The following is a 19,523-nucleotide window of genomic DNA, read 5'->3' on the forward strand; positions in this document are numbered from 1 at the left end:
GTCACCGATTAATTACTGGTTGATTCCTCCTCACTCCCCCAGTCCCAGTAGACTACATACTCCTTGAGGGTATGACTGTCCTTTCTTGTCCAGTTCTTCACCCCAAAGCCTGGCACCCTGTGCGTACAATAGTCTGACTGGGTGACTGGAGGGCTTCAGATATGTCCATCTGAGTAGGATCTTGGTCCTGTAAGTGGGCAATAGGGGCAGAAGGTTGTCCCCACTGTGATGGTGATTAATGAAGTTTTGTGTTTTAGGAAGATTAGCTGGGAAGCTTCATGTAGGAAGGTGGTATCAGGGACCAGGGGGGCTGGCGACAGTGTAGCCATGAGGCTCAGGTCTAAAATGAGTGACTTTTCCTCTCCCATCCCATGTTTCTGATGGAGAGTTCAAGAGATGGAGTCAATTCGTGCATAATTGAAAATGAACAAAATCCAGGAATGGGCTTATAATAAGCTCAGCACATAACTGTGAAATGACCTTACCTTATCGTGGGAAGGTTTTCTCTCACTCTCTGCTCTCTCTAAACATGTTCCTATTTCATTCCCTGGCCCCCATCTCTTCCTCTTCCAAGGGTGGAATCTAGAAGAGAATGCTCTCTGTTTAGAATAACATTCCTACCTGATTGGCTGCTGACTTGTTAATATTATTGTTATTCTCTACAATGCATATGCAATTTTAAGATATCACATCTGGAGGCTTCTACCCCAGAGAAGAATAAAATTGCAGCTGAAAGTGTCCAAAAAGTGGTTGGATTTCTGAGTTTCAGACCAGCTAAATTGACAGCTTTTTCCGGCTCTAATTTCTGTGATAGGAGCAAGGAGCAACCTTCACAGCTCTCTCCCCTGGCCCATGCTCTCCAGCCCAGTGACAAGTTAGGAGGCTGCTTTGCTACTCTTTGTGATACTGGGTTCTGCCCCATCTTTCTAAAGCAATCTTATAAATCATTGATGAGAATATTTCTATTTTTGTCTTAAATATCCTAGCCAAGAAAGCCTATGAATACTTTCCAAATCAAGTGCTGGCATTGCACGATGCTTCCTCATTGATGGCAGCCCCGTTTCATTGTTTTTTTCACTTCTTGGCTCTTCCATCCATGTCAGCAATGCCAAGTCTCAGCTTGTGGGTGGGGCCTGACCCTGGTGCAGTACCCTCTGTGGCCTCCCTTTCTTGGGCAGAAGCTCCTTTTTTTTCTTCTTCTCCATGGCTGCCCCACCAAACCTCCATCTTAAACCTTTAAACCTTGAAATGCTATAAATTGTGACTGGTATTTATTCTCAGCAAGGTTTCTTCCTGATGTGCATCCTGCTTCTGGAAACACCACCCCTCCATCCTGATCATCATTCGTTCCATGCCTAGGAATTCAACTCACTTGAATATCAACCTACATTTGAAGGCATGGAGTTCCAATATAAAAAAGACACTCTCCTGTAGTGCCTTCCAAACTCTGCGAGTTTATAAGAACCGTGTCCCCCTCATTCACCACTATATTACCTGACACATGGTAAGCACTCAACAAATATTTGTTGAATAATAAATAAGGGAATTAATGAATAAATGAGAGACCTAAAGGATTAGATTCCTTTACACACTGGAGCTCCTCCGTCCCCTAAAACCATCTGGACCTGACACTCTAAGATGGCTAATACAGGGTTTACTGAGGTTCATTGTAAGTCTCTACTGAGAAAGTAATATGGTTCAAATGCATCTTTCATGATTACCCTCAATTTGTTCAGATTTTTCTTTTACTTTGATTTTTCCTTAGCCTTCATATTAAAATTTTACATTACCTGGCTCTTTCCTGGGCATTGCTTAGTTTGGTTCCTTCATCTGAGTAAGGCTTGTATTCCTTACCAGAACAGAAACACTTGGAGGGAGAAACTATGTCCATTTACTTCATAGCGCAACTACAGGACTTGATACAGTGGGTGTTTAATAAATGGTTTCCAACTGGGTGATGGAATGAATGGGTCCCAAGGCTGACATCCACTTTTATTTTTAACATTAGAGGTTAGAAGTTAAGCCCAAGAGGGAATGCACGTATATTTTCAGTCCACGGTATCATGACTTGCATAGCATCTCTGTCTGATAGCATGAAGTGTTATGGATTCACATAGTTTGTTTAGTTGTGTGGATACATAATAAGAGAAATGTCTGGTAAATCAAAATTATCCAGGCCACTGTGTGATTTCCATTATCTTTGAAATATGTAGATCCTTTAGAGAAGTCATTCCTTGGTATTTTGATGATGGTTTCAATAACATACAATATTTGTGTGACTTCCATGCCAATGGGAAATGATGATCCAGAAACTCTGGAACTGTCCATCAGTCCAATACAGCTTGGATTGAGGCTCACCATGGTCAACAATGGAGCTTCCTGCCATCAGTGCTATACTCTCTGCCCCAAGGAGATTACAGGGCTGGGGAGGCAGGTACATGCCTGTGGCTCAAGACCAAATGTTGTAAATATTTGAGTACATAGAGAAGGATGGGGTTACTTTTCATCAGAATGATGAACATTCATGCTGAAGTCAGCATTTACACCAAGTTTTGAAGGAGAAATCTATTCTTACATGCCAGGACAATGCCTAATTTCTAGTAGGTGCTCTGCAAATGTGTGTTGGCAGCCTGAGAGAAGACTGTGGTGTTCCAGGAGGAGGAAAGAGTGAGAAACAGTAGAACAAGGAGAGCAAGGCTCATTTGGGATGCAGTGAGTCATGTTCTGGGCCTGAAGCTGAAGCCTGGGGTATCTGAGCCAGTAACTGGGATGGCTCTGGTTGGAGGCTGAGTACAGAAGTCCTTGAGTTGAGCTGAGAATTTTACACTTCAGTCAGAAGGCAATAGGAGTCCCCAGATGCATCAGAGCAGGTCTGAGCTGGGCTTCATTGAGCTTAGGCTGCATTCATAAGAGGGCTGTGTTGGGGTAGAAAAGACTGGGAGCAGGGGAATCCTTATGAGGCAATTTCAGATGATTGGGTGTGAGTAAGCAGGATCGTGAGCAATAGTGGCTGTGGCAAAGGGGCTTTGTGAGGAAAAAATCTGCAGATTCTGCCTTCATGGGCAACTCATCCATGCAGCCTCTCCTCCTCTCCTTTCCTCTCCCTCTCCTGTTACCCTCTCTCCTGTCCCATAGCACCACCTCCTTCAGGAGTCTGACACCTGCACCTCTCATCCCACAGAGAGGCTCTCGCTTGAGGGGAGAGTTGACTTTAGGCATGTACATGTGGATGCTCATTTATTAAGACCCCAATTGATTTATAATTAGTTATTTAATGCCTTCCTATGGTCCAAAAGGATTTGAGGAAGATAGTGTGAATGTATATAAACAAGTTTACCAACCAAATGGGACCTGCAGATCCAGCATGATTTCTTGTTTGACAGCACAGTTGAGAGTAAGAGCATTGGGGTAGGTAGACAAGCGGGTTTGAGTCCTGACTCTTCCAGTGGCCAGCTGCATGACTGTCAGCAAGTTACTTGTCTGCTCTGAGTCTCAGGGTCCCTACCTGCAGGGTCAGGATGAGCATAACCTACCTCCCAGTTTTGTTGTATGGATTAAGTGAACAGTTTTGTTGTATGGATTAAGTGAGATCAGATGTGTAAGATGATTAGTGTGGGCACCAGGCCACAGAAAGCCTCAGACAGACAGTCAATATGAGAAGATTCTACCTCACTGTAACTCTTATTACTCTTTTGGGCATCACTGGTCAGGTTGGGAGGGTCTTTCTATGTGGGTATTCTACATTTCCTAAGTCCTTACCAATTTATCCTATATCTGGCCACCTACCTCACTGATGAGATAAAGAACCACATATGTTCCCCCAAGGCATGACTTTCTGTCTGGTTCCTGATATTCCCCTGCATCAAATCCTGCCTTTTTTTTTTTTTTTTTTTTTTTTTTTTGACAAACTGGCATAGGAGAAATACCAGAAAGTGACAAAGGTGCCAGCATTTCCCTTTAGGACTCATTTATTAGGTGCACCCAGTAAAGACCTGGAATACAAAATAAGACTTCACCTCTGTCCTCAGAGACTTCGTGTGGGGGGAAGGGAGGCACAGACATCTACATAGAAAATCACAGAACAATGAAGCTGGTGATAAAGAAGGATGGATGCAGTGCTGTGGGAATAGCTCAGGCTATGTTTGAGCTGAGTCAAGGTGCAGAAGTCCACATGGCAGACAAGGTAGGGAGGTGTTCTGGCCAGCAGGGAGGATTGGTGATCTGGGGAGTGTGCCATGTTGGGGAAACCCCAAGTAGCCTGGTAAAACCAGACTGTGGAGTTCCTCATCAAGTGGACAGGAGATAACAAGTATTGGTGAGGATGTGGAAAAAAGTGAGCTTTGTACACTGTTGGTTGGGAATGTAGATTGGTGCAGCCATTATGGAAAACCAATATGGAAGTTCCTCAAAAACTTAGAAATAGAACTACCACGTGATCTGGCAGATCCACTTCTAGTTCCACTTCTACTACCCAAAGGAAGTAAAAACAGGATTTCAAAGAGATATCTGCACTCCCATTTTTACTACAGCATTGTTCACAATAGCCAAGATACAGAAATAACCTAAGTGTCCATTAACAGATGAATGGATAAAGGTGTGGTGGGGCACCTGGATGGCTCAGTTGGTTAAGCATCCAGCTTTTGATTTTGGCTCAGGTCATGATCCATGGTTTGTGAGATCGAGCCTCACATAGGGGTCTGCACTGATGGTGTGGAACCTGCTTGGGATTCTTTCTCCCTCTCTCTTCCCATCCCCTGTGCAAGTGAGTGCACGCTCTCTCAAAATAAATAAATAAACATTTAAAAAAAGGTGTGGCATACAATATACAATGGAATATTATTCAGTCATGAGAAAGAAGGAAATCCTGCCCTTTGTGACAATGTGTATAGACCTTGAAGACATTATACTAAGTGAGATAAGTCAGAGAGGCAAATACTATAGGATATTACTTACTTGTGGAGTCTAAAGAAGCCAGACTGGTGAAAAACAGAGAGGAAAATTGTGTTTGTTAAGGAGTAGGGAGTGGGAGAATAGGAGAGATGTTTAAGGGTGTAAATTTGCAGCTAGAAGATAGATAAGTCCTGGAGATCTAATGCACAGTATGTGAGTATAAACAGCAATATTGTATTATAATCAACAAGCTTGCTAAAAGACTAGATATTAATTATTCCTACCACAAAAAAGAAGTAATTTTGTGGTGTGAAAGAGGTGCTACTATCATTCAACGGCAATCATATTATGGTATGTAAATGTATCGAATCAACAGGTTGTACACCCTAAATTTATACAATGTTATATGTCAAATATATTTCAATAAAAAATAGAAGAAACTATACTAATCCTTAAAAAAAAAAAGATTGTGGAGTTCCTAATGGGGCATTTGTGTATCAGTAAGGGTCTAATAGTGGAAAAATGGAAAAAAAGCACTGGGGCAGGTAAACTGGGAAGCCTTTTAATGGGCTATCCAGGTGCTTCTCCAATCACTCCCAGAGCATCACCACTTTCTCCTACAATGAGTCTTTAATATCAAGCTATGTATTATATTTCCTGTTATGAAGCTGAAATGAAAAATGAATAACTTATTTTGCCAGATTTATATTCAATGTCTTAATTTTCTTTTATACTCTGGAGAGGGGTATTTAGTGTCAAACTGTTTCCGGCTTCATCAGCCCAGGGTATCACCTACAGCCGTATTTCCTACCCTTGGCAGAGGTTTAACAGATGGGTTATTAAACAGCTGTCCCGAGTGCACCTGGGCAGCCTGTCCTCAGGCTGAGAGTCTCTGAGGGTCCAGGTGCTCCTAATAAGTGCTCCCAGCAGTACTGCAGGGTGATGGTGGGAGGTGGCTCCAGCAAGGCCATCTGAGAAGTGCTTGAAGAGTATGTGTGTGGGAGGCAAGTGCTGGCATGAACACCCTGCTGGCTTCCAGAACTGCCCTGGTGACTGTGGGACAGACTGGCCCTGTCCTGAGACCATTTGCAAGTGCCTCGGGTCCAACACTAGGCCTTGGTACCCTCTGGGTCTAGGGATAGTTCTTGGTTTGTTTGTTTGTTTGGTTCCCCACCTTGCATATGTTTGTTTCCACTTCTGCTAAACGCCAAAGGCTGGGAATCATGGATATTGTTTTCCCTGCCAAGTGAATAAAGAGTTCAGCTTCTTCCTCAGTATCGAAGGGCCATGGATGTGAACTGCTGACCCTCTAGTATCATTTCTCTTTTTCCCAATTCAGACCCCATTTCCTGGTCAGGTGTGTCTGATGTCTCATTTCCAACTGCACTCCTTTGAGCCTGTGGTTCTTGCGTCTGGCTGCGATGGCCCCCTTTACCTCACCATGTATTCCATCACAATCTGCTCATTTTTTGGTCCAAGACCCAGGTTCAAACCTCCTGTGAAAGTCCTCTCGACTTTTTGTGCCCTCACATCTTTTCAGAGATCTGAACTGGGTGCCCCAAGAGCACTTAAGGGGCTGAGAACTCAGATGGGAACCTCACGGTTAATTCATGTCTAGGAACCCACTGGCTTCCCACACTCATCATCAGCTTCCCAATGGTGGGGACTTCGTATTTTTTGCCTTCTTGGAGACAGCCTTGCCTCATAGGACAGGCTGCAGGAGTGGTAGTCAGCTAGCATGGCTTAACAGTGGGCTGATCTTTTTTGTTCCGTGTTCTGTTGATGTTTTTGGCCCTTTAAAACAATCATTCTGATGCAGAGAATCAGATATGAAATCCCAGCCTTTGAGCTCAAGGAGTGCTGGGCAGGCATTTGCTGCATTCTGACCTCCAGAACCCCACCGTCCCCTTCCTGGCAGCCTCTCTTGGCTGCCCTGACTCTGATATTGTATTTGGCAGAACTCGAGAGGCTTTTCTGTATGTGTGACCACAACCTCTATTCCAGAGCGCCTACTGTGCAGTCTGTCCCGTGCTAGGTTCCGGGTGCAGATGGGAGAATAGAAGACCTGGATCCTGCATTTGGATGCTTGGGATACAGCTTCCAGCCCCATAACAGTGCTGGGGGGATAGGAGGTTTGGACAGGCAGGGAGGCGGGGAATGCCATTCCAGATGTGGGAGAGGAGTCTGTTTCTTTTTGCCTCTAGCACAAATCCTTTATGATCTCTCTGGACCTCTGTTCTCTCCTCTGTCAAATGGGCATGACCAACTGCTCACTGGTGCACAGGACTGCAGGCCAGTGACTTGAGGCAATGTGACGCCACCTGCGCTCCTGGATAGGAGGGCCGCGGCTGAGTGGGGGTAGGCTCCCCACTCACCATTTGAGTGAGCAGTGCTGCCTCGTCAAATTTAAACTTCACTTATCACCGGCTTTACTATTCCCGTTTTCATCGATCGTTTGATGAGTGGGTTGTGCTCGTTTTTAAAAGCTTCTGAAAAAAATCCTGGGGTAGTTCTATGGTTAGGATATTGTTAAAGCGGAACGTACCTTTTCCTCATAGCGTAGCCCTTTCCCAGAGCGCATGTGTGCGTGCGCGCACGTGTGTCAGTGCGTGCGTGCGCGTGCGCGCGCCTTGGGGAAAGTTACGTCGCAGGGGCTTCTCCAGGCCGAAGAGGCTCGTGGGTGGTGGGGATGGTTGAGATACTGCAGTCAGGAGGTTGGTGGCTTTTGGTCCATCACTTTTAAAATCAGGTATGAATGAACCTGAACTTAGAGGTGCCGCAGAGGACCTGGAAGTCTAAACCAGGGCAAGGTTTAACTTGGGTTTAATTTGGGAAGTACGCGTTTGTTCCTAAACGTCGTCGCACTGTGCTGGGGTAGAGCTGCTTACCCCAGCTGCGGAGCGAAAGGCTGTCCTCAGCCCTGGAGGGCAGGATGAGGACCCCGAGAAAGGACTTGCGTTTTGAATCAGATCAAGGATATCTTTGGATAATGGGATTTGAGGAGCAGTCCTGTCCTTTCCTGTTTTACTGGGATTTTTTTTTTTATATGTTTATTTTTAGAGAGTGTGTATGTGTGCGAGTGGGGGAAGGGCACAGAGAGAGGGAGACAACAGAATCTAAGCAGGCTCCAGGCTGTGAGCTGTCAGCACAGCCAGACGCCGGGCTTGGGCTCGAACCCCGGAACTGTGAGATCATGAGCTGAAGTCTGACACAACCGACTCAGCCACCCAGGTGCCACTGTTTTACTGGGATTGTTAAGATCAGGGTATGGACTTTGAAAAATTGACTGTTTTTGCTTGCTTGCTTAATTAATTAATTAGTGTACTTGCTTGCAGACAGACTTATAATTTTAATTAGTTGCTAAGATTTAAAAAGAGACTTCAGAAGTTCTGGGCACATTGGGCCCTTGTTCCTAGGGCCGAGCAGACAGGACATCACCCTGCAGGTACACCTTACCGCCCACCTGCCTGGGTCTCTAGGCGATTGGGTTTGCAGGCCTGAGGGGAACAGCATCGGTGGGTCTCTCCTACGTTGACTGGTTATTGGTAGTGTACCTCAAAACTATTGTCTTAGTTTATCATAACCAGCTTTCTGAACCTGAAGCAGCTGCTTTTACTACCCCCCCCCCCCCACTCCTCCATTGCAAGCTTCTGCAGTTTCTCCACTGTGTTTCTAAGTATGGGGGTTATGGACTGAATTTTATGTCCCCCCCTCCCCCCAAATTCATATATTGAAATCCTGACTCCCAATGTGATAGTGTTAGGAGGCGGGGACTTTGGGAAGGGAGTAGGTTCTGAAGGTGGAGCCCTCATGAAGGTGATTAAGAGAGATCCCTTGCCCTTTCTACCATGTCAGTGAGAAGATGACTACCTATGAGCCAGGAGGTAGGGCCGCACCGGACTCGGAATCTGCTGGCACTTTGATCTTGGACTTCCAGTCTCCAGAACTGTGGGAAATGAATGTTTGTTGTTTACGCACCCAGTTTATGATATTTTTGTTATAGCAGCCCGAACACACCCACACACTGGGTGTGATCCAGCAGCCAGTAGGCTTGAGCAGGGGAGAGGGCAGGGCTGTGCTTGGCTGGATCATGGAAGCAGTATGCAGGGGGTAAGCTTTAAAAAAAAAAAAAGGAAGTTCAGATGGTGGAGTTGGGGGCTGGATATACAGATTCAGTCCTGGGCTGGGAATCTATAGGGAGATATGGAGAGCTTACAAGAGTGTTCTATATTTGAAACCCTGTTTGGCTCTTCAGATATAAATTCTCTAGAAATTTTGCCTGTATAGGGAAAAATAATCCCCCCACCCCGCTCTGGCATAAGAAACTTGAGAGAAATGAAAATATATGGAATCCTATTTTTAACGTATTTTTTCAATAATATTGTCACTTAAAAATTTATGAGTGTAAACACTTATTAATTATAAATTGTTGATAATATATGCATGGAGATGTGAAAACATAGAAGAGAGTCATATGCTTTCAGTAGAAAATGAGGAGATCTTTACTTAAAAAGTTATATCTTTTCTAGAACATCACACATCCATTTTGGATACTCCGGGAGCCAGGTCAGGGAACCTCCTAAAGCCCTGCAGCTCTGAAACTCTATGAAAATTCATCTCCTTGTTTCCTATCTAGTAAGATGGTTAAACAGTTCTATAAAACTCTTGTCTGTTCATTGGTTATGCTGTCTCTAGCTGTGCTCTAACTAACATCGTACTAAGAATTGCATTTTTCTCTCTCCTGACTTAGATTTAAATCTTGCAATCACCGCTGGGAAGTGAGCTGTATCATCTTGAGAAATCAGACCACAGAGTCGGGCCTGCAGCTGGCAGGCTAGGTCATCTTTAATCGCTTAACCCTTCATATCAAAGGATGGGTTGTAGCAGCAGATTCTTCCTCAAGAATTTGCCGTGGCAGATTTTCTCAAGGAAAAGCTGGGAGTTAAAATGAAGCAGAGTATGTACAGCAAAAACCTTGCCTTGTAAGTTGACTTTTATACCTATTCACATGAGTAGTTTTATGTGTATGTCCATGTTACTCTCTCTTATGGGGATGTGTCCACATGTCTGGGGCATGTGTGGCTGTGATATGTATGTATGTGTATATTACTGTGAGAATATGCAAGATGCATGTGTGGCTGTGAGTGTGTGAATGTGTGTGGGTATGTTATGTGTCTAAGGAAAATTCTTTCCTGTCTTATGGATTAAGATCCAGGCTGTTTAAGGCTGATTGACAACATGGTCATGATAATTCCCTTTACACCCTTGGGTAGGGCCCTGTTAAACTGACTCTGGACTTGGCCATGTGCTTTTGTTTTAGTCAATGGAATATTACCAAATGTGACACAAACAGAGATCTTAAAGGCACATGTACATTGAAGTTGTCTTCTCCTGCTGCTCTTGGAAGCCCTTAACCAACACAAGGTCAATGAACTGGGGCAAGCCTTCTAGAGACATGTGGCCCAGTGACACCTGCCACCCCAGATGATAGCCACCACCAACTGCCAGTCACATGAATGGAGCCGTCCTACGCCAAGTGGCCCCCATCCCAGTTGTGAGCTCTCTGCAGCCATAGGAGTGAGCACGGGGGAGGCTGGCAGGAGAACTGGCCTGCTGAGCCCAGCCCAGTCAAGATTGCCCACCCACATAATCATGAGTTAATACTAAATGGTTGTTGTTTCCCATCACTAAGTTTTGGAATGGTTTGTTACACAGAAAGACCTAACTACCTGATCTGGTTGGTAAGAGAGGGAAAAGCCTCTCCATTGGGGAAGAGGTGTTTGGTGAGAACTTGTAGGCATGAATCACAAGAAGACATGTAATTCTGCTTAAACATTCTTTATACTCCTGTTCTTCTTTTATGAGTTTAAAAACATAAAAATTAGCTCTTATTGGAGGACCTACTATTAATTCTCACACAGAAATGCACATTAACAAGTCAAGTGTGGGCAGTGCTGGCCTTCTCCAGTGATACTTTACTGAGGCCTTGGGAAGAAAGCCAAGAAGAAACCAGCCCAGGGAGGATGCTGAGGATGCTGCACTGTGACTTGCTCCTCAGCAGCGAAAGGATTCCCCTTATCCCCGCTTGCAGCTCATCTTCATGGGGTGGGCATCACTTCCGCACCTGTTACCCAGGAGCGCACCCCGGGCGTCTTGACTCCTTGAAGAACGGTGCCTATGAAATGCGGCTCTGAGAGAAACAAAATTCTCTTCGCTGCCTGAGGCCTGCCTTTCGGGAACCTGCCGCCTCTTTGGATAATTGACTCTAGGGATGCTTGTCCCTCTCAAGGGAGACCACGTGCACTTCCAGGGACAAGACTTTTACCCTGCAGACCACAACAGGGTATCCGGATGTAATTATAATGATTGGCCTAATCGAGATGGCTCTACTCATGAGTAAAAGCAGAGGTTGTGTGAGAAAATTCTGTGTGTGTGTGTGCGCGCACGCGTAAATGCAAGAATGTTGGCTCAGAAGTCAGGGCACATGACTTTTACAGTTCCAGCTCCAGTCCTATCTTTTTAAGCAAATTTTTAAATAGTTTTTATTTATTTATTCATTTAAGTGATCAGTACACCCAACATGGAGCTTAAATTCACAATCCCAAGATCAAGAGTCGCACGCTCTTCTAACTGAGGCAGCCAGGCACCCCAGCTCCAGTCCTGCCTTACAAGAAATTTCTACTCGGTGTGACCTGAGGGAGCTTAGGGTAGAACCTAATCTGCTATTAATACAGTCCTTTGGGTCTGAAGGACATTTTTTTTTTCTAAGAATCCTGTCTTAACACAGAGGAATACTCACAAACTCCTTTGTTCTTGGTTAACTCCTAAGTGGAAGTTAGCAGACAAGGCAGGGGGTGGATGCTTTGGAGATACTAGGGAACTCTGATGCACATGTGGACACCAGGACTTATTACACTTCGTACTTTAGGTTGTATCCAGGCCTGGATCTGCCCAGCTTTCTTGCAAATAAATGCATGTCACATACTGCTCAAAAGCATGTGCTACATCAGTTAGGTCAGAGGCTCAATATGACTGATCTTTCTTCTTTTTGTTTTCATGTGGTAGATTTAAGGATATTATGTGTAGGAGAGAAAAAAAATGATTGGATTAAGTATATTATTATTAACATGAAAGATATATTAGCATATAATATACATATAACATATAATATGGTATATTAACATATAATAATTAAGTATATTATTATTAACATGAAAATAACTGGCCTTATTAAGTACTGGCAATTGCCAAGCCCTATATGAAGCCCCTTATCCAATATTATTTATCCAATAATCCAGTAGTAGAATTACTACTCCAGTTTTCCAGATAAGGAAGCTGAGATCCTTAACTGAAAGGTTGAACTGTCTCATCTATGGTTGCTGCTAAGTGTTGGAAGTAAACCTGAATATAGCAGGCCTGTCTGGTGTTAAAGCACTGCCTTTATTTTTACTTAAATTTATTTTGAACTATTTCAATCACACAGAAAACTTTAGAGAACAACACAATAGACACTCATGTTCCTATCACCCAATGTTATTAGATCTTAATATTCTGTCATACTTGCTTTATATTTCAGGGTATTTTTTAAAGGTAGGAAATTTGTCTTTTTAAAATTTGTGTGTAGAAATTCTTTGTAGAGTCTGGATGTTAATTATATGAATTGCAATTTATTTATGATAACAAGCAGAAAGTTTACATTTATTTAAATGTAATCAACTGTTTACAGTTGAGGTTTTTAGTCTTGTTAGGATTTTTTCGTGGTTAGTGATTGGTGGGTCCTATTTTTGAAATGTTTTTCTTTGTTATCACCAAGATAGCCTCCTTTTTCAGTTTTTTAGAGCGTTTCTTCCCACACCTATCTGGAATTTAATGTTTGTGAATACAGTGAAGTGGAGATCTACTTTCATCCTTCCAAGATGGAGCAGGACTTACCCCAGGACACTTCATTCACCCTCATTCTCCTCTGTGCCGAATGAAAGTGGCTTCTCTGCTCTGTGTTCTGTCTCATTGTTCTGTGGTCTGGGGCTGTGCCAGCACCAAACTATTGCTTTGTTAGAAAACTCGATATGGGCAGGGCACATCTCTTCATGTCATTCTTCTGCTTGTCCTTAGGTAATTTGGACTTCTTACTCATGCATGTTAGGATCAGCTTGTGTAGCTCCATAAAAAGCCCCGTCAGAATTTGGATTGTAATTGCATTGAATTAATATATTAATTTGGGGGTGGAATTGAGCCTTTATACAATCGAGGCTTCCCAGGCATGCACACAGTATAGCTTTCCATTTGTGGAAGTTTCTTTCATGATTCCCAGTAACATTTTAGAAAATTTCTCTATAAAGTTCTTACGAAGATTTTTTTCACTTTTATTCTTGAGGAGTTCATCATTTTTCTTGCTGTTGTAAATGAGATATTTTTCCTATTATTTCTTCACATTAGCATATAGGAATGTTGTTAGCTCTTTAAAGATTGCTTTTTGTACATGAGAATTGCTTAATTTTCTTATTTGTTCTAATACTTGATCAATACCTTCATATTTTCTGTATGTAAAAATACGTTATCATAAATAAGGTTGGTTTTTATCTTCCTTTCCATTTTTTATATCTCATTCTTTAATCTTGATATTATTAGTTGGCTAGGACATCTAGTATAAAAGCTTTTTATGTGCCTATTGAGAAAGTCATATGATATATCTCCTTTATATTAGAGCATCCTTACCTTCCTTTGATAAAAGTATTTTTGAAATATTTTTATATTTTTTATGAAATTTATTCGTTTATATTTTATTTAGGATTTTTATATCTGTGTTCACAAAAATGTTTATAATTTGATTACTTGTGCTGCCTTTGTCACATTTTGGTATTAGAAGATTAGATGGGTAACTTTCTCTTATTTTTCCTTTCTCTGAAATATTTTATAAAAGATATGCATTGTCTGCTCCTTATAGATTTGCTAAGTTACCTTTAAAATTGTTTGCATCTGGTGTTTTGGGGGGAAGGAGATTTTGATAACTGATTCTACTTTTTCTAGCATTAGTTTATTCAAGCTTTCTATTTCTTCTTGAGTCAATTTTGGTCATTTATATTTTTCTAGAAAACTTCTCTTTCGTATACATTTTATGGTTGCCTCCAGCTATAGATGCATGCATTAAGGTTCTTGTTCTGTGTTGATATTGAGGGATCTCACATCCAGTCACACAGTCTGTGGTTGTCTAGCTTCACTTTCTGGCCACAAAAGTCTATGACTTTTTTCTCCCTCTGATTTCACTGTCTAATGTCTTCCAAGCCTGTTGCCCCTGGTTGCAGGCTACCATTTTTCCCGGGCCTCCTTTTGCTTATGTGGGAGCTCTGCCTAGCCCTGGCTTCATGCAGTGATCCTAGCTTTTCCATCTAACTTCAGTCTCCTATAATCTCTCTTCGTTAACCGACGGAAGCCAAGCTCTAAGATTACCAGCTCAGGGTGCAGCAGATCCATGGGTCTGTTCAGTCTCTTGATTTTCTGTTCTTTTTCTGGTCCACAGCAATTGGTTTTGGTTTTATTGGTTTTTTTTCTTTAAAAATTTTAACTTTTTGTAGCAGAGAGAGTTGTTAAAGATGAAAGTCATTGAGTTGTCTTGAATGGAGGTTTCCCAGCACCTGCTTTTAACCATTAGACTATAGTGCCTCTTTAATTAATCACCCCTTTAGCAATATCCAGTCATCCATCCAGGAAATTGCTAACTTGTGCACAGTTTCATGCTCCCTGTATTGAAGCAAGTGAAGTTCCTTTTGCTGAGATTACCCTTATTCTAGCCTAGCACATAAATAGAAGGGGTCATGAAATCAGTATTTGACGCTCTTTCGATGTCTTGAGTCCACTTGCCCCTCCTCCTTGCCCTTGACACTCTCCACTCTAGAGATGAGGAAATAGAAGTTCAAGGAGCTAAAATTATTGGAGCAAAGCTTCTCTAGGTAATGGGAGACATGGAACTAGAACACCTGGGTAGGCTGATATCAAACTTGACGTCTCCCCTACAAGATTAGAGGTTCTCAGCTTTGGTGACACATAGTAACACTGGGGATCATTTAAACATCCTGATATCCTGAATGGATTGAGAATTTTAGAGGTTGAGAATTTTACAGGTTGGGGTCCAGACTTCTGTATTTTTTCTAAGCTTGCCAGGTGCTCTCTGAGGCACAGTGAGATTGAGGAACCCACCACTGAGTAATGTCCTTTCTTGTTTACTTAAGCCTTCCTTTACGCTCTGTGGTTTTTTTTTTTTTTTTCCAATGGCAGCCTTCACCCTATAAGTAAGTGACACGAGCCAGGTCATTATTGTTCTCTCCATCTTACCTACTTTATAGTATCCTCCTCCCTCCCCTTTGTTTTTGATGATTAAAACTTTTAGCATAGGATGTGTGTTTTGTTGCTTCATGATCATCATCATAACAATAACAGTTTACTTTTAATTGCTCATTTAAAATCAACACACTAGTTTCCTTGGTAAGTGTGTAGATGAAATATATGTATACACACACACACACACACACACACACACACACACAAATACACAAATACATATTAGAGGGTCCTGAACACTAAGTAATCACATAGCATATTCAGTGCTTAGAATTGGGTCAATCTCTGGCCCAAGAGCACATGTGTGCCATAGGAACTAGATCCTGGCATAACTGTGTGTCTTTGCTAGCTCATTGCTTGCTTCCCCCAATGTGAGCTAGTCACTTTTCTGAATCTTGTGATTGTCATCTCCTTTAAAACAGTTTTATTATATATGTACATTTCTAAGATTATGTTGCTTGGTTGGTTATTTTTTATTTTTTAGAAAAGAAATCATATTGCCTGTTGTCTTCTGGAACCACCTCTTTTTTCCCCCCCAAAATATCATATTGCCAAGAGTCAACCATATTGTTATGTGTAGCTACAGTTCATTAGTTTTGAGTGCCTCACAATATTTCATTGTGGAGTACTCTAGAATTTACTTATCCAGTTGGAATGTTTCCAGATTTTTGCTTCCAAGAATAGTACTACTATGAATAGTTTTGTACATTCTTCCTGGTGCACATATGTACAAGTGTTTCTTGAGTATATACCTAGAAGTGGAATTAGGGGGTTGCAGGGTATATGACATGTGACTACTTAACTTGATGAGATAATGCCAAATTTTTTTCCAATAAGGTTTTACCAGTTTACTCTCCCCCTGACAATCCTATGTATCTATATAATTTCTAACACTTGATAATGGCATCTTTTTTTTTTAAATTCTGACAATCAAATGGGTATCAGAGGCATCTAATTATGCATTTCCTTGATATTTCCTCAAATGTTTATTGGCCATATGTATTTACTCTTCTGTGAGATGGTCGTTCGTGTCTTCTGTCCCTTTCTATCATTTTTTTTTTTGCTCCTTTCTTACAGATTTATAGTAGTTCTTTATATATTCTCCACATGAATCCTTTTTGATGGTCTGTGTGGCAAATGTGTTTTTCCAATTTTTACTTTATCTTTTCCTATATTGCATGTGTAAGATCACACTTTGGCATCTTCATTTAGCGCTATCAACTGTTCCCTCCCAAAAAGGCTTGACGTAGTCATTTGATATATTCTATAATGGTTACATTAGGTTTCCATGATTTCCACTAACTATCTGTTAAACATGTGTTAGGGTCCCAGTGGTAGACAAATATTCCAAAGTATTTCTCTGCACTTTAGTGCGGGGTTCTGAGGCTTAGGATTGTGACTTGGAAGAAATGTTTCTGGGTAGAGGGGCCACCATCCCTCAACTCAAACCTGTCTACACCCACTGCTCCATGGGCAGCTGAAATATGTTCAGGATTCACATCTTATAGAACTCTTCTGAAATACAATTCCCCAGGAAGCTTTCATTTTTCTCCAAGTAGTAAAACTCCCACTTCCTGATAGTTACAAAGATAGGTTTTGTTGTCATAATGCTTTCTCTGTGTGCTGCTTTGCAATCAGAGTTTTCACCACTCAATGGATCCATCACCGAGCAGCACATTACAGCAAACGCATATCCGTTTGCCTCTATTATTGTCATAATCAAAAGGCGGGGCTACATTGAAATATTTGCTTCGTGCATGCATATCTGTTATCCGAAGGGCCCTTTAACCTAAATGGTGTGCTTTCTGTAATGTCTTCGGTTAATGAATGGGTCTGTGAGGGCCTCAGAGCAGTGCAATGTGGGAAGAACGCTATAATTTCTTTTTAACATGCAGGAATTCTGAATACGAGAAAATGCATGCCAAATTTTATTGCTTCTAAATCTGAATAATTGTATTTCTGGGCTGTGCATCTGGGTAGATAATAAAGCCACAAAACAATTTAATGAAACATATAAAAAATAAAATGACATTACTAAATATTATAATATGAAGAAACTATTTTTTGCATATTGTCACCTAATCTTTCAACCATATAGCAACAAATAATGCAACCATAATTGAAAGTTTTATTATCCATCTGAGTAAATTGAGCTCAAATTTACCTTGTTCTCGTTAGTTGGTGGGCAAGCCTATTGGGGCTACTGACAGGATTTCATTTTCGTGGTGGATTTTTTTTTTTTTTGCCCTTTCTATGGAATCTAAAGTGGTCAATAAATAGCCCTGCTGCTTAATCGATTCTGAACTCAGCTCTTCAGAAAGCCACTCCTCGGCCCTGTGACCCATGCTGGCAGCCAGCCCTGTGTTTGCTGAGTTTCAGAAACTGGCTCCAGTCTTCCTGGTCCTAAAGCCCCACAAACATGCCAAGGAGCCCAGTGTCTTTACTCCCTGTTTGCTGCAGGCCCTACTTCCTGATTGCACTCACACAACTCCGGAGGGGATGCTCCATTTGCTATGGGAGGAATTAGCATGGACTCTGAAGCGAGAGCGGGAAGAGACTGATGGGCTGGCCTATCGACGAGATTGCTGATTCTACTTTGCGAAGGTCCACAAACTGTCCCCCCCCCCCCCGCCCCCATGGCAGAGGATGGGGTGGAGGCCGTGCCACGGAAGAATCCCCTGGCATTTCTGATCTAGAGACCCATGTGTGAGCCCCCACTGCGAGGACTCAGGCCCACTAGTTCTTAGGGGAGTGTGAGCACCTCCAAGCCTCGGGAAAAGACAGCACATCTTTCTGAAGCATCTGAAGGGTTGTGGGAAAACTATTGATTTCAGCAGTAATTTTTAGTTATGCTTATTGTAAGATGTTTGGCCTTTTCCTGGAGCTTTGGTTTGAAGAATCAGTCCACCTGGCTGTTTCCCTGTTTTCAAGTTCACTGCAGTGGGCCTCTTGAAATTGTCCAAACTGTGGACTGCCCAGATGTGAGAGGATGCTTCATCAGGCAGACTCAGGGGCACCTCACAGCAAGAAAGCTGGGGCTCTGGCATCACCCTGTCTTTCGTCTCCCATGTCTGCATCAGAGAGAGCTAGCAGGAGGAACTAGCATTAGGCAAGTGATGCTTCCAGAACCGCTTTCCCCTTCAGAGCTCTGGAAAGAGTCTGGGCCTCATTTTATTAGACTCCCCCCACCTTTTTTCTCAGGGATCTTGTTCCCCTTTTCTGCCTGTTGGCCTGTTCAGGCCAACTCTGCTCCATCTGGTGTGTTTCACTAACTTCATGCTTCAAAGAGAAGGGGTTGGGAGTTTTTTGTTGCTTTTCTCCCAAAGCTCTGGTGTGCTTAGGCAGATGGGCCCAGACCCTTACCCTCAGCCTCCAGGTATAGAAGGGGGAGGGCTGGAAGGAGGTCCAGCACCCGTGGCCTCATTCCTGACCCTTCACAGGAGGTCCCAACAGGTCAGAAGTTTCCTTCACATGTCCCTTCCCCCACTGGAGCAAATATGTGGGGCACTTGGGTTGTGCTCTCTATCAGCGTAAAGCCCTTCTGCTTCAACGGTAACGAAGTCCCTTCTTGACAGATGATCCATGAGGATTAGGAAAACCTCACCACCGACAAACGCCTCTCCCCACTGACAGCAAGGTTATGTTGATATTTTGGAGAAACTGTTTTTAAAAAAATGTTTTTTAATGTTTATTTTTGAGAGACAGAGACACAGAGCACAAGAGGGGGAGGGGCAGAGAGAGAGGGAGACACAGAATCCGAAGCAGGCTCCAGGCTCTGAGCCGTCAGCACAGAGCCCAGTGCAGGGCTTGAACCCACAAAGTGTGAGATCATGACTTGAGCTGAAGTCAGACACTTAACTGAGCCACCCAGGCGCCCTTGGAGAAACTATTTTCAAATGAGACCTCTAAGAAATGTACTGCATGCTATGTGCCAAGACTCCTTTCCTGATCCTGTGGAGGGAAATGGGTGTAGTCAGGGTGGGGTGATGAGGAGCCCTCTTTGGGTAATTCAGTATAAAACTTTGAAAACATTGGGTGGGGGCAGATTTTAGTTTGCCTAGTAGCTCTTCGGGGGAGAAGACATGCTCCCCACTGCCGAAGCGGAAGGACATCTACACTCCTGAAATATCCCCTGTCTCCCTTCTCCGGGTTGGGGGATGGAGATGGGAAGCTGGGGGGCGGTGGTGGAAGATGCTGAGCTCAGGCCTTGCCCGCCCTCTGATCAGAGGCAACCTGTCTGCAGGATTCCACCTCCCTTGCTCTTGCCCATGGAGTACAGAGCAGGGCAAGCCAGAGGT

General features: G+C 42.9%; 1 long non-coding RNA gene across 1 annotated transcript; it reads left to right on the forward strand.

Annotated features, from left to right (window-relative positions):
- Positions 1-993: 993 nt before the first annotated feature.
- On the forward strand, positions 994-18,856 carry LOC113602247 (uncharacterized). Its single transcript, XR_003423627.2, has 3 exons — positions 994-1,504; positions 9,641-9,872; positions 10,812-18,856. It is a non-coding gene; the product is annotated as an uncharacterized LOC113602247 (long non-coding RNA).
- Positions 18,857-19,523: the final 667 nt, after the last annotated feature.

Source organism: Acinonyx jubatus, chromosome D3 (assembly GCF_027475565.1).
Source record: "Acinonyx jubatus isolate Ajub_Pintada_27869175 chromosome D3, VMU_Ajub_asm_v1.0, whole genome shotgun sequence".
Classification (NCBI taxonomy): domain Eukaryota; kingdom Metazoa; phylum Chordata; class Mammalia; order Carnivora; family Felidae; genus Acinonyx; species Acinonyx jubatus.